The sequence below is a fragment of the Cololabis saira genome, chromosome 14, assembly GCF_033807715.1.
Source record: "Cololabis saira isolate AMF1-May2022 chromosome 14, fColSai1.1, whole genome shotgun sequence".
Taxonomy (NCBI): Eukaryota; Metazoa; Chordata; class Actinopteri; order Beloniformes; family Belonidae; genus Cololabis; species Cololabis saira.
Window position 1 is genome coordinate 32,252,696 of NC_084600.1, and position 16,197 is coordinate 32,268,892.

Sequence of the window (16,197 nt, forward strand, 5' to 3'; positions counted from 1 at the left end):
ATTTGTTCTGTCCTGTGGAGACAACCACAGTGTCTCCACAGCACTTGACATCAAATCCTTTCTGCGTTTAACAGGAATGTGACTTTGAATGTAGATTGCAACTCCTCCCCCATAGGTGTCCCTATCCCTTCTATAGATGTTATATCCACTTACTGACACTGAACCATCCTCAAATGAGTCATCCAGATGAGTTTCTGATATGGTCAGAATATGAATCTTGTCTGATATCAGCAAATTCTTGATGTCCTGAACCTTATTTCTGAGACTGCATACATTAATGGGGGCTATTTTTAGTCATTTTTTTAGGAAGTTTTTCAGATACAGACATAATACAGTGATAAATCAACAAAAAAATCTATGTGTGTGTATGTGTGCGTGCTTGTGTGTGTCCATCAACTTACACCAAGTTACGAACCCATATTGGCTTGTTGCTCCCGTCTCTCAGGCTTTTGGGAGGGGGGATGGACAATAAGTCTGTCATATCTAATGAAAGCAATGTTCCCTTTGCTCCTCTCCGCCTTCATGGCTGGGATCAGTTCTTTCCTCTTTTGGCGTACTGATTCGGTATAGTCCTCGTTGATGAAGATGTTAGTCCCTTTCAGCTTATGGCGTCTTCCCAGCACTGCCATCTTGAACCGGAGGAACTCTGTGTTTGTCCCCCGAGTTGGTCCCTGTTCTGTGGGCCCGCTCCAGCGCGTTCCTCTTCTCATCCATCTGGACCTTCACAGCAAGCACCTCACGGACCTTGTCCTCTGATTCCTCCCAGTTCTCCCATGGGGACTCAGGAATGCCATCAATGATGATACTGTTTCGTTTGGATTGACCCTCTAGGTAGTCCGCTTTGCCGTTCATTGTTAAGACTGTTTCACACACTGTTCTGATGTCTGTGTATACTTCTTTGTTCTTATTAGTCAGTTCTCTTCCTGTTTCTTTTAGTTCATCCACTTCCTTTTGTGAGAACTGCAGACTGGTTTTCAGGTCATGGACCTCTTTAATCATCTCATCCATTCTCTTATTAGTGGAGTCTACCAGGATTTGCACAAAGCTCTTAAAGTTGTTCTCTTGCTGCTTTAGTAGCTGCTCGTATGCCTCTCTCTGTTGTTTCAGCAGATCGCGCACCTGTGACAAACTGACATAGTCCTCTCCTTTTGGAGCCATGGCAGGTGAGGGCGTAGCCGCTGAGGCCTGGTGGTGGTAGCTGCTGCTGAGGCCTAGTAGCTGCTGAGGCCTGGTGGTGGAAGCTGCTGCTGAGGCCTAGTAGCTGCTGAGGCCTGGTTAGGGTTGCCACCCGTCCCGTAAAATACGGAATTGTCCTTTATTTGAGAAAAAAATGTTGCGTCCCGTATTGAACTAATACGGGACACGATTTGTACCGTATTTTCATTAACTTTTACACCATATTCTAGTTGAATTATTGAAATAAATTAACTTTTACACCATATTCTAGTTGAATTATTGAAATAAATTAACCTTTACACCATATTCTAGTTGAATTATTGAAATAAATTAACTTTTACACCATATTCTAGTTGAATTATTGAAATAAGTTAACTTTTACACCATATTCTTCACCTGTAGGCTATATTACATCTTGGCTGATGTGGACATACATAGCATAGGAGGCTATTTCAGTTACTAGTATGGTTGTCTGTACAGTCATGCAAGTTCAATGCTATTAAAGCACTTTAAACTTTAAATCAAAGCATTTTGTTTTTTCATATAAAATAAACACATTTTTATTCAGTTTAGAAGTTTTGGGGCTTTTTTTTGTGGCTCCTGCGCTGCTGAAATCAGGGCGTCCCTTATTTCTATTTCTGAAAGGTGGCAACCCTAGGCCTGGTGGTGGTAGCATCCACAGCCAGGTGGTGGCTACAGCCAAGACTGTTGACTAGTCTGCCACCAGGGATGACAGGCCTAGTTCCAATTCACCAAAAATCAACTTTAGACTTCACAATCCACTGCCATAAATCATCAAGCACCACTTCTCATCAACCAACGGTGAATAAGAGAAGAATTTTTGACCGCGGTGAGATCAAAAACTGCAAAAAATGAACAAAATAGGTTCTGCTGTGCTGCTCTGTGCTGCTGTTCATGGTCCATTCAGTGACTGACAGGGGTCCAGGTCCAGACCATCATCCCTCCACCACCGTGCAGACGAGGCTCTGAGCTGTTTCTGCTGGTTATCTCCAAACATGGTTTTGGAAATGAAGACTTAATTTTGGTTAAATAAATAATACAGCAGTAAAAACAGTTGTATGTTCTTGTCTGTGTGTGGTTGTATTTGGGTCATAAAAAGATTGTGACGTTGTATCACATAGAAATCGTCAGGTTTAAAGTACAGCGTACTAACTTTTGCACGTTCTCCCTACGTTCATTTCAGAATTCGGTGCTCCACACTTGCTCCTCAGATCCTGACTTGGGTTTTGACCTCAAAATAAACAGAATAACCAGTAAAAACAGAGTTCAGTGCATTTGTAAAAGCTGTAAAGGATAAAGCGGTGCCTTTCTTGCTTTTAATCGAGAAATGTCTTGAAGCACCAGCAGTCAAAGCTGCTGCCGGAGCACTCACCACAACTCCCAGCTCAATTAACCTGATAATCACCTCCGCTTTTAATCATAAAATGTCTGCGGAGAAGAAGCGGACCGATAATTCCTTTAAATCCTGTTTACAATTAATGATGAAGATGATGGCGGAGGAGGATGTTTGGTTGCTCTGCAGGGGGTCTTTTATACCTAATCCATGTGTATAAATTAGATATAACGTATATGGTAACATCAAACAATGAGCTTAAAAAAGGGAGTCCGGAGGTGCAGAGCAAGGACACGGAAGACCAGGAAAACTTCTCGGTGTCTAAATCAGTAGCTGCAGAGAAACAGACGTGAGTAAAGTGACTTGTTGCGTTTCTCTTTAAAGGTTTTATGTTCCTATGGTGCAGACCCTGGTGGTCAGTAGAGAAACTGCAGGATCCAGACCTGCGGGTCGTCTGCCAACCACCAGGGTCCAGATCCAGACCTGCGGCGTCTCCACAGACCACCAGGTTCTGGATTATTGATGACGTTACTGCACATTTATCTCATCCATCATGAAAACAGCAAACCAGGAAACACCTGCGTCTGGACTGAGATGATCCATCTAACAGAGGTTGATCTGTTCTGGACCTCATGTCCTCTTGTCACCTCACTGAGACACTTAGATGTGCTTTTGAATGTCCTGTTTTTAATCAGGCAGATTCCCATGTCCATATTTGCTGAAAGGGTCTCCGTCTCTACGCTTACTGTCTTCTAATATTATTGCTGTTATCTGAAGGTCACTGAGCTGGCGAAGGACTCCGGTTTCCTTTTTAGTCCAAAGCACGTTGACTGAGGGTGAGTGTTTCCAGCTCTTATTTTTTGGCGTTAATCTCCCACATTGCTCTTCTTGTCAAAAAGTTTCAGACAAAATCAATAATTGCAATCAAGATGAAAACATTATGATTAAAGTTACACCAGAGAAGTACTTTAGTACTTTAGAAGTGTTTACTTAGTTACAATCTCATTGAAGGAACAACGTTTCTCTGTGAAGGACCTGCAATGTTCCAGCTGGAGCAGCTTCCCAGTAAGACGACTATGTCTCTCTTTTAACTGATAAAGTCATTACTCTTTAGTGTTGCGTGTCTAAAAACATTTATGAGTGTTTAGATTTAGCAAAATGTCAGGAACGAAGCAACCAAGGCTGCAGCTGCAGTTCATCCTCCTCCAGATCAGAGGAGCTGATGCACAGAACCTCTGGATGAAAGATAAAACAGCTCATTTCAGGTCTGAGCAGAGCGCCGATGAAGCTGCGGGCTCATCGTCGCTCTGATAACAGCGGCCGGTTCAGACGAAGTTCAGCGATCAGAGTGATGAAGAGGAAGCTCTGCAGCTGTTTCCGCTCATCAGATGCAGATCATAAGGTCGGTCCAGGTAGCAGTAGAGACGTCCCTCTGCAGGAGCCTAAACACGTTTCAAGTTTCTAAAGAAGACACATCCTGTCGCTTTCTTATTTACTGAGACATTCGGTCATCAGCTCTTGTTGGTCCAGAATGAAGACGTCCTGTTGGAGAGGATCCTTGAAACGTTTGTTCCTGGGATGCTTTTGCCCTGCAGCTGCAGCAGCATCGATGCTCCGACAACAGGCCTCTCCCACCTCTGCTTGTGGCCCAATAAAGCACAATACACACCTGCAATACCTGCAGCACATCTTTAGAGAACTGCAAATAAATGTCACCTTTGTTTTCACTTTTATTTTACCTTTCCTGTCACACGTTTTTGGTTTTACCCAGAAGGTGACATCCATTTCAGAAAAATGGTTCAGAAACCTGCAGTTCTGCTACTGACCCCAAGGGGATGGCTCCCCCAGCAAGGCACCCACACAACGTTAATCCTTTATAGGTCGGTCGATAAGATACTTGGAATTTCAAAATATCAACTCTAGAGGATTCCTTGGAGAATAGGACGTCTATTAACGCTGTAACTTTTTTTGTAATAACCATAAACTTTAGCTCTACTGAAGAGACCAAATATGGTCAACGTGCTTTGGACTAAAAAGGAAACCGGAGTCCTTCGCCAGCTCAGTGACCTTCAGAAAACACGGTAAAAATATGAGAGGACGGTAAGCATAGAGACAGAGACCCCCTCAGCAAATATGGACATTGGAATCTGCCTGATTAAAAACAGGACATTTAAAAGCACATCTAAGTGTCTCAGTGAGGCGGCGAGAGGACATGAGATCCAGAACAGATCTGGACTTCTGTTAGATGGATCATCTCAGTTCAGACATAGAGGTTCCCTGGTTTCCTGACGCGCAGGTCTTGATCCGGACCCTTGTGGTCTATAGAGGACCCTGCTTGGCTTCATTTAAAAACAACCACCACTGTACTAGCTCCTCTATGGTCATAAAATACTCCAGGAAACCATTAGAGGACAAATAAACTACCACAGTAACCACTCAGACTACCTCTGGTAGAACCGACATCCCCCCGATCTTAGTCATCTTATCCGGCACAACCTCGTTAACAGCTCTGAGAGCTGGCCACCGGCTTCACACTCGGAGTCCAGCTTCCACCAATTCACAGGACTAAAACCTGGACGAGGAGTCTGATCACCACTGTTGGTGTCAACATGATATAAATGCAACCGCGGATGAACAACAATACACGACATATCACATGTTACCATTATTTATTCAACAAGAATAGGTAATGGTAGAGGGTGGGGGGACAAAATACTGTGGTCAATACTAAGCACCCCTGTGCTGCCTCCACAGGATTTAATGGTAACATGCAGCCAGGTTCTGCCAATCATTATCATTGATGAAGTGTTCATCAGCAGGTGTGCAGACCTCCAGAAAAGCAGATGTTTTGGCAGTGTACTGCTCTGGGGCATTTGTGTGTTTGTTAACACAATACAAAGAAGGGAAGACATCAGCTATGGTTTTAGAGAAGCAACGGTTGCTGCACATCAATCTGGAAAAGGTTATAAAGCCTTTTTCAAACTATTCACCTCAGTGTTGTGTGAATTTAAAGGGGACCTATTATGAATTGAATTTTTTGAATTATGAATCTTTATTTCGGCTTGTACAGAACAAGATGAAAAGGAAGAAAAAAAAAATCAACATTTATTTTGCCGAAAAGGTGTAGCTGAATCCGTAGCTTATAGTGCCTACCCTTTTTTCTTTTGATCAGCAAAAATATGAGACATTAGCTTTTACTCAGTGAAAACAAACAATACACAAAGAAGAAAAAAATAAGTAAAACAAAATATATAATTGACATTTCACATCCTAGAATGTTTTTGATAGTATACTTTATAATTATAGTGTTTTATATTTATTTACAATATTTTCTTTAAACAATTTCTTAAACTTGACGATAGAGCGACACATTTTTAGGTTGTTATTACAACTATTCCAAATTTCTCTAGCCTTAACTGATGTACATTTCTTTTTAATATTAGTTCTTGTTGTCGTCGTCTCAAACATGAGTTTCCCCCTCAGGTCATAGCGGGTTTCTTTTATCTGGAACAGGTCCTGAATGCAGTTTGGAAGCAGTTTCTGCTGGGCTTTAAAGGCAAATAAAACAGTTTTCTGCTCTACTATATCATGGAATTTTAAGGTATTATATTTAATAAATAGATTATTTGTTGGTTCATAATAGTCGGTTTTATTAATTATCCTTAAAGCTCTTTTCTGTAATAGAAAAATAGGGTTTGTATTTGTTTTATAGGTATTACCCCATATCTCCACACAATAAGTCATGTATGGAACTATGAGTGAGTTATACATTAAAAACTGTGCTCTTTGACAGAAAAAATTATTTGTTTTATTTAATATTGCTAGGGTTTTAGACATTCTTGATTTTACACTATTTATGTGTGATTTCCAGCTAAGTTTATCATCGATTATTATCCCCAGGAACTTATTTTCATATACTCTTTCTATTTCCATACCACTAATTTTAATTGTTATATGATTTTTTTTTTCTAGTGCCAAAAATTATGAACTTAGTTTTAGTTAGGTTTAATGATAACTTATTGATATCAAACCATGCCTTCACATTTTTCAGTTCTCCTTCCACCACATTCAGCAGCTGTTCCAAATTCTTCCCTGAACAATAAAGGTTTGTATCATCAGCAAATAAGACATAATTTATTATTTTAGACACTTTACAAATATCATTTATATATAATATGAACAATTTAGGACCTAGCACTGAACCTTGTGGGACACCGAAGGTGACTCTTTCTAATTCTGATTTATCATTATTTCACTCAACATATTGAAATCTGTCAGCAAGATAACTCTCTATCCATGAATTGGCAATCCCTCTGACTATCTGATTATGGCATCTAATACCTATTTTAAACAGGCCTTGAATGTCTTAAAAACAAGCTTTTGATTTCTTTTGCTAAATAAGTTAGAAATTCAGCCTCTAAACCATGTCTTTATCTTCCCATTCTCTAACCTCATTATCTATGAGGGATTCTGAGTGGGCAGAATCTGAACGGCTCGTAGATCCACATCACACTGGACGGCTCATCCGGGCGGCTGTACAGACACTGCAGAATTTGGTTGCTTTCCTCCTTCTCTGAGTTGGCAGGCTGAGGGGAGACCACCATATGTTAAAGCAAGCGAAAACGTGTTTTTCATAATAGGTCCCCTTTAAGATTATTCACAAAACCACAAATATGCAGGCAGTTGTCAATCTTTGCAAAAAATAAACCTGGTCCAAGTCCAGACCTGAACCTGCTTGAGATGCCGTGTCGGGACCTTCAGAGAGCTGCGTAGACGTGAAAACCTCCTGAAGCAACGACGGAAGTAAGAACGGACCAGAAGTCCTCCAGAACCATGAGACACTGATGAAACATCTACTGAGAGTTCTTGCTGCTGATGTGAAAGCTGGATCGTCTAACCACAAATCCTGGGGGTACTTATGTTTGCCCACATCATCTTTTTTTTTTTTTTCTTGTTTCTAGTTTTCCATCTCTGAACTCTTGTTCCTGTCTCTCTATCATCGTCACTCAGAGACACAAAGAATCAGCGTCCAGTCAACACCTCAGGGGGATCAATGCATGAAGGCTTCAGAGAAACATGCATCAATACAGGCTTTAAGGCTGTTTCAAGGAGTATTGCAGATTTTCTTTTATTTCAGGGTCAGAATCGTAACAGTTGTTTGGTTTTTTTCCGATACTTTTGAAGGTAAACCTGCAGGTTCAATGTGTCACAGTGTAATTTCGGACATTTTTCATTACTTTTGGATATTTTATTGACAAAATAATGACCTGAATATCACATAAAGATTTAAAAACTACAAAAATGTAGTTTACTTACGGAAAACTGTAAATTTAGGGGCAGAAAAAAAAGCACTCCAGATGTTCTTCAATGGCTGAAAATGAAATGACCTCAGTGAAACTGGAACCTCTAAATCCTGTTGCTCCTCATCAGCAACAACAGTTTCAGTCTTTGTGCTGGATGTAATCTTTCAGAAAGCCTTTCATCTGACAGAGCGCTTCAACACCCCTCTGCTGCCTGAGCCGACCGTCGACTCACTTCAGTCCACCTTAAAAGTTACTCTTACCTGGCAGGAGGAAGAGGAGCAGGACAACCGCTGCTGATCTGCTGCAGAGGAGCTTCATCCTGGTCTGCTGGGAGTCACTGATGTGGTCAAAGACGGCTGATGACAGGTGTGTGGTCAGCCTGCGACCGGCGTGCAGAGAGGATGAAGGGAAGTGAGAGGGCGCCGGCGGCTGTGTCTGCTGTAGTGCGCTGGTCTCTGATGTATGAGGGGTCGTTAGTGCCACGCAGACTCACTCCATGTTAGGAGAAAACTCTTCTACAGAACCAAGCAGCTGCCAAACAGCTGCATTTTGTTGCACCTCCTGCCAGATTAAAATACAGTTATGTGACACGGTACAAGTCTGTGGGTTATAATTGATGATAATAACAACAGAGACTAACTGACCAACATACATGTTTTCATCTCATTTCTGAATACATTTGAACACTGGAGGTGACTGGAACACGCCCACCTCGTATCAATCACACTGATTTTAGCCTGGATGACTTAGTCTTAGTGAGGACTCGGGTCTCCTGGTCTTAGTGAGGACTCAGGTCTCTTGACCTGGTCAAAGTCTGGACCTGAACCTGCTTGAGATGCTGTGGTGGACCTTCAGAGAGCTGTGTTAGATGTGAACGTCCACACACCTCAATGACCCAATATAAGAAGATGGACACTTCAATATGTTTTCCCCAGCCTTGCTCCTTGCTGTAGCCGAGGGACTGGATTAGTGCTCCCACACTTTGCCTTGACAGGCGGAAGTCCCTCTTCAGCTCTCCTTCTCGCAGGTAGAGGCGCATTACTGGGGTCTCAGCATTCAACTGTAAATAATGCCCTCAACGTGCACGTTTTGGAGTAGGGGTAGTATGTTTAACTTTCTATTCTGTTTTTTTACTTTAATACTATACTTTTAAAGTTCACCTTTTCCATAAACTGTTCTCTAACAAAGTTGTTTGTCACAGAATATTATTTACTGACTTATCTAACAGTATTTAGCTGTTAGCTTTAGAGTCCACTGCTTTACTTAGCCCTAATGAAATTAACCCTTAAAGAAAGTTTCATATACTTACATGGGACACATATGCACAAAGGATGGCCAACCTATATCGCCAACTGCGCCTCCTTTGGGCCACATTAAAATCCGACATCCTTTTCTCTATTGTCTTTCTATTGTCGCTAGTCGCTACACTCTCGTCTATTGTCGCTACTTTATTGTCTCTACTCCTACTGTGCACGTGATATTTTTATTATGTTTTATACCAAGTACATAGAGGTGCACTAAATAAAAACCCAAACATATGTAACTTAATGAAATTCAATAGACATGTTAATTTTAATACATTTATTAAAATTGTGACAGCTTTGATGTACCGACAGTGCAGCAGCACTGCTTCTGGGGCTCCATTAAAAACATGAAGCTTCACTTTATATTCAGACAAACTAATGTCACATTAGTTTGTCTGAATATAAAGTGAAGTTAGTTGTAGCTGCCACATTAGTAATGTGGCAGCTACGACTGTTAGATTTCATCTATTAAACCAACATTTATCTTCCTAAATGATTTATTTCAGCCAGCAGTAATTCTCCAGAGCTGCAGGTTTCTCCCCGGGACGACGGCGCAGGTTGACCCAGCGATCACGTCTGTCCCCCCAGCCGTGAGCTGCTGCGGCTCTTCTGATCCGCGAAACATCGGATCAGATTTCTTAACAGGCGTTATTTGGATAAACTGAGCCCAGGTTGGGGATCTTAACGGTTACTTTTACGCCTGGAAAAAGTATTAAAACTTAAAGTGGCATATTAACACGCTACAGCAGAAATTAAAACAGCTTCTAGCCTCCTTTTAGATCTCAGCTTTCGCTGTCGTTTTGGTGCGAAATGCATTCTGGGATACTTACTGTAGCATACTGCTGTGTGAACGGTCTGGAGCGGTGTACTGAATCGTTCATTTACTAGGCAGTATACAGTACATACTTTGCATTATGTAGCATGCAGTACAGTAGTATCCGAGTTCTGATACAGCCAGCGTCTCCCCTGGTCTTGTTGCCAGTTTGTCTTGTCTGCTACGTCAAGTGTTCTAGGTTCCATGTCAGGCAATTTGTTAAAGCCAGGTCTTGCATTTCTTTGTTTTTTGCAGTTTGAGAATTTTCCTCCGTGGAGTGAATTTTCGTTGATACTTTGCATTTCTTTGTGTTTTTTGCAGTTTGAGAATTTTCCTCTGTGGAGTGATTTTTGTTGATACTTTGCATTAGAAAGATTGTTTTATTTTGAACTGGTCTCCGGTCGTACATTTTGGTCCAGATCTTAGTTCTGCCGTGACAACATAACTACTAATCAAGTACAGAGACACTGTCCAATGCTTTAACGCTCTAGGTCCTTCAGGATCAAACCAAAGTCATCGAAAGATATCAGGTCCGTCAGTTTTAAGTCTTTCTGAAAGGTGTTCCAATCAAAGGGGGCAGCGAATTTAAAAGCTCTTTTTCCCAGCTCTGTGAGTGCAGGCCATAATTGCTTTGGCTTCTATGAAGATATGTACATAAGTAAGCAGGGACCAATCCGAGAAGGATTCTCAAGGCACAATGATACAGTGTCAAGCGACCGCAGACACTGGGCAGATGCATTCATATACAACACATCACCATAATCCAGCAGAGGCAAGAATGTTGATGTTACCAGATACTTCCTAGCACTGAGGAAGAAGCAGGATTTGTTTTGAAAGAAGAAGCCTAACTTCACCCTGAGCTTAGAGACCAGATTTACAATGTGGGATTTGAAGGATAATTGGCGATCGAGAAGAAAGCCCAAGTACTTATAGCTTGACACTGATTCAATTTCTTTTCCTTGAAAAGTTAAGATGTTAGGAAGATTTGGTGGCAGCTCACTTGCATTCGAAAACAGCATGAATTTGGTTTTGTCTGAATTTAAAATCAATTTTAGCTTCTGCAGGCGAGACTGTCAAAGGCCTGTACAATAGACACATAACAATAAATAATAGTATCATCAGCATAAAAGTGATACATAGCATTTGATACATTTTTGCAGAGGTTATTGACATAAATTGAAAACAGTATAGGTCCTAACACAGAACCCTGGGGCACGCCCTTTGATACAGTCAAAGAGGAAGAGGTAGATCCTGACATCTGAACACATATTGTTCTAGCAGACAAATAGTTGGCAAACCAAGATGCTGCTTGCCTAGACACACCAATATGGTGGAACATATCAATCGTATGCTATGATCAACTGTATCAAATGCTTTTGACAAGTCAATGAATAGTGCAACACAATTGTTTTTACAGTCAATCGCCTCAATGATGTCATTTATCACCTTGAGGGCAGCAGTAACAGTGCTGTGCTGTTTCCTAAACCCGGACTGATATTGGGATAAGATATTGTTAGAGTCTAAATAGTCCTTGAGTTGATTGCTAACAAGCTTTTCAAATAACTTCACCCCTTTCAGCAGGGGAAGGATGAAGGCAGATTTCCAGACTTTTGGGATCACGTTACTGACAAGACTAAGATTAAAAATAAACGATAAAGGTTCGGCAATAAAATCAGCAGCTAGTTTAAGAAAGTAGGGATCCAGTTTATCAGGACCTGCTGCTTTATTAGTGTCCAGTTGCATTAATGCTCTACGGACCTCCAAGACAGACACCGGCATAAAGTAAAACAGCTGATCAGAAGGTGTATTGTCTTCGCCTGGTACAGGAAAAACATTATCCGCGTGCAAATTTGAATTTTTTGGCTTCGCTTGAATTAATTTGAAGGCGTCTGAAGGTTAATTGAGCTGGGACGCCATCAACGGCCAATCCTCACAGCTTCTCCTGGAAATAATAGAAAAGAAGAGAGCCTTTCAGGTGGGCCAGGGGCCAAAGCCGGACAGAATCAGGCCAAGAGACGCTGGCTATGGAGCCACAGTTTAACAATGAGCAACGGTGTCAGCGGCAGAGGTCAGCAAAAGCGAGCGGAGGCTGAGGGAGGGTTCAGGTATCACTCAGAGGTCCGAAGACCAAACTCAACCCTGTTTGATGCCACATGATGCTCAGTTTCTTTTATGTGTACATCTCAGCAAACTAGACGAGGAAACTAAGACGAATGTTAACATAATTAACTGCGATGTGGTTATTTTCCTCCTGTTGTTCTCCGGGACTGCTGGAATGATTATGTTCTCTTTGGTCAGAGTCAATGACTACGTTTACATGCAGTCAAAAACACTTTCCTAACCGGAATATTAGCAATAACCCAATTTTGCACGGCCATGTAAACACCAATAACCCCTTTGAATAACCAAAATTTGCTCATATTCCGGTTTTTAAAAACCCGAAAATGACCCCTGGGTTACTCCTTTTCTAACCCGAATATTTGGTCATGTATACGCCTAATGGGATATCCCCATCAAAAGGAACAGGAATTTGTTTTCTGCGCGTGTTCTTTTCGTAAGGAATCTTGGTCTTTTGAGTCCAGGAAGTTCTTATAAATATCATGGCCAAACGCAAAACCAGGAGGAGACTAATCACTTCATAAATGTAATGAAAGATATGAACATTTTGGCATTTGTAGACGGTAGACAGTGGCGGGATAACAAGATTTACAAAAAGGTGAGCGAAAAGTTGCGCAAAGCAGGATTTGTACGAATGCCAGACCAGATCAAGCACCGCTGGAAGACACTGAAAAAGGCGTACTACAGGGCCAGAAACAAAATGGTACCAGCAGGTCCGATTATCCGCAGTGCTGCTGTTATTGTTGTTGTTTTGGATTTGGATACAGGAAGAAGAAGCAGAAACGACGGGAATTGCGTCATGACGTTCTACGTGCGTCGCTGGTTTGATCCAGATATTCCCAAATGATTTTTTTTCTTTTTTTTTTTTACCTTGCCTGCACACATATATGGCCCAGTCTGCGATATTGTAAAGTAATGGTTAATACCATGCTGGTAAAAACCTAAGGTTATATATATGTGCATTGTTACTATATTTAATATATATACATATATATACGCATACATATGCATACACATACATATATATACACGTACAAATCAATTTTTTTTTTTGGGGGGGGGGGGGGGGGGGGGTGACATCCGCTGCTAAACCAGGAAGCAAGAACACATGGAGGCACACGTCTAGCACTGGAAATCTGCAACAAAAACCACAAACGAAACCGACACGGAACCGGCCAAAACACGAGCAGCAACCGTCCCAAATCTCGTGATCCAATCACAATCTAAGCTAGGCTACCGCGATTAACTAACCCCAAAAACTACAGAGCAAGCATGCAGGTGAACAAGCCAATGTGTATGTCTATGTGTGTGTGTGCGTGTATGTATATGTCTGTGTGGCTATGTGTGTGTGTATGTGTGTATATGTATGTGTGGCTATGTGTGTGTGTGTGTATGTGTGTGTATGTGTGTGTGTGTGTATGTTTATGTCTGTGTGTATATGTCTGAGTGGCTGTATGTGTGTGTGTGAGTGTATATATCTGTGTGGCTCGTGTATGTTTATGTGCGGCTATGTGTGTGTATGTATGTATGTATATATGTATGTGTGTATGTATGTATATGTGTGTGTGTGCGTGTGTGTGTGTATATATCTATGTGGCTATGTGTGTGTGTGTGTGTGTGTGTGCGTGTGTGTGCGTGTGTGTGCGTGTGTGTGCGTGTGTGCGTGTGTGCGTGTGTGTGTGTGTGTGTGTGTGTGTGTGTGTGTGTGTGTGTGTGTGTGTGTGTGTAATAGTCCTGTCAAAGCTCCACCTGAAGTGTATCTAAATGATTAATTACCATGTATACAGGGATAACCCTGTTTGCTCACGCATGGAAACAGATTATTCCGAATGTTTCAGTAACCGGAATATTGACCTTAACCCGAATTTTGACTGCATGTAAACGTAGTCAATATAGCAACACAACTTACAGTCAGCGGGCAGTAGACCATAACCGGTGATGACGGGATGACGGGCAGTCCTCAGTTATCCAAGCCAAGACCACCACCCCGCTGATGCACACATTTATTGCTTTATGTCATTTTACCTGATGAGGTACATAAAAATTGCCTCGTACAGTCGTTATGGATGTGAAATGTAACTATGGAGACCTAAACCGTTACAGACTCTAACGGCTCAGCGAGTTTATTTCTGTAAAAACATTTCCTGTACAAGACAATTCAAAGTGCTTTACATAAAAATATTTTTAAAAGTGAAAAGTGAAAGAGTTTGCCTCACAACTAGAAGGTCCTGGGTTCAATTCTGGCCGGGATGAAAAAAAATATATAAAAAAAAAAACAACAAAGAAATGAAATGCAACAAAGAAAGGTTGTGGTGCATTGTGGGAGTTTACGGAAATGCAGCAGTAAGTAAAAAAGTTTTCAACCTTGACTTAAAACAACTGAGAGTTTCAGCAGCCCTGATGCATTCTGGGAGTTTGTTCCACAGGAGGTGCTAAAAAGCTGAACGCTGCCTCACCGTGTTTGGTTCTAACTCTGGGTACAGAAAGTAGGTCTGACCCTGACGACCTGAGGGTTCTGGTTGGTTTGTCATGGACCAGGAGATCAGAGATCTATTTTTGCCGGAGACGATTCAGAGATTTATAAACCCACAACAGAATTTTAAAATCTGTTCTCTGACACAGGAAGCCTGTGTAAAGATCTAATAACTGGAGACTGTGGTCCACTTTCTTGGTCTTAGTGAGGACTCGGGTCTGTTGGTCTTAGTGAGGACTCGGGCAGCAGCGTTCAGGACTAGCTGCAGCTGTTTGATGGATTTTTTTGAGAGACCCCTGAGAACAGCGTTACAGTAGTCCAGTCTACTGAAGATAAAAGCATGGACCGGTTTTTTAAGTACTGCTGAGTCCTTTAATCCTCGATGTGTTCTTTAGATGATAATAGGCTGATTTCACTACTGTCTTGATGTAACTGTTAAAATTCAGGTCTGAGTCCAGAACCACTCCCAGATTTCTGGCTCCTGGTTATTAGCTTCACTGCTTGAAGCTGAATGCTGATTTTTAACCTTTCTTCCTCCACCTCACACACTATTATTTCTGTTTTGTCTTCATTTAGCTGAAGAAAATTCTGACACATCCACTCTTTAATTTGATCAATGCATTTGATCAATGTTTGAATTGCATTATAGTCTCCTGGCGAGATGGTTGTATAGATTTATGTGTCTTCTCTGTGTAGTTATGGCATCACATTTTGTTCTTTTTCATAATTTGAGCGAGTGGGAGCATGTCGATGTTAAAAAACAGAGGCCCCAGAATTGAACCTTGAGGGACTCAACTCTAAACATTTTAACATGGAGGTCAAGGGAGATGAACTCAATGCTGGATCAAGACATAGAGGTCAGTAGAGGAACTGCAGCAGGTCTGGATCCAGACCTTAATGGTTGTGCAATGATTGAATGTCAACTTGATCCGTAGTATTTATTGGCAAACACAACACATCTAACAAACTGGCATAAAAAGTACATCTCAGTAACCATGGAAACAACACATTAACTGCCCCCCCCCCCCTGTTTATTGACCAGTAGAGGAGCTGGACCAACAAGGGCAAGCCCTCCTCATTTGCATATGAGGCAGAAATGCATATGGTAAAGTAAAAAGAGGAGAAGAGGGAATGTAAAAACAATGAATGCATGTATAAGGAAAAGGAATATATGTATTTCAGCTTTTATTTTTAATTATGTCAGTTTTGCTCCTTCATAGATTAAGACCCTACTGGTCAGTAGAGGAACTGCAGTGTTAGACATGCGACGCTTGTGAAGAGTGATAAAATTTGGGGAAATAGATACAGTTTTCAAAAGACTCATCAGATGGCGCCACAGAGTTTCCAGAGATATGGCAGAGAACGAGAATATCTTTTGGGATTTGTTGATGGGATAGTGAATGGATGTATCATCGTTCACTGTAAAAAGTTTCAAAACATGTTTAAAAAAAAAAAAAAAAACAATCCTGTTATTTCAGGTCTGAGAATATGTAAAAACAGTCTCTTGAACAATAACACAAGATATATTACACAATGTAATTATTTAACTATTTTATTAATTTCCTTTGAGGATTAATAAAGTATTTTTGAAATTAATTTAATTTCTTGAGTAAAAATTAGGACAAAGCAGCATTTTTTAAACAACGACAGGTTAG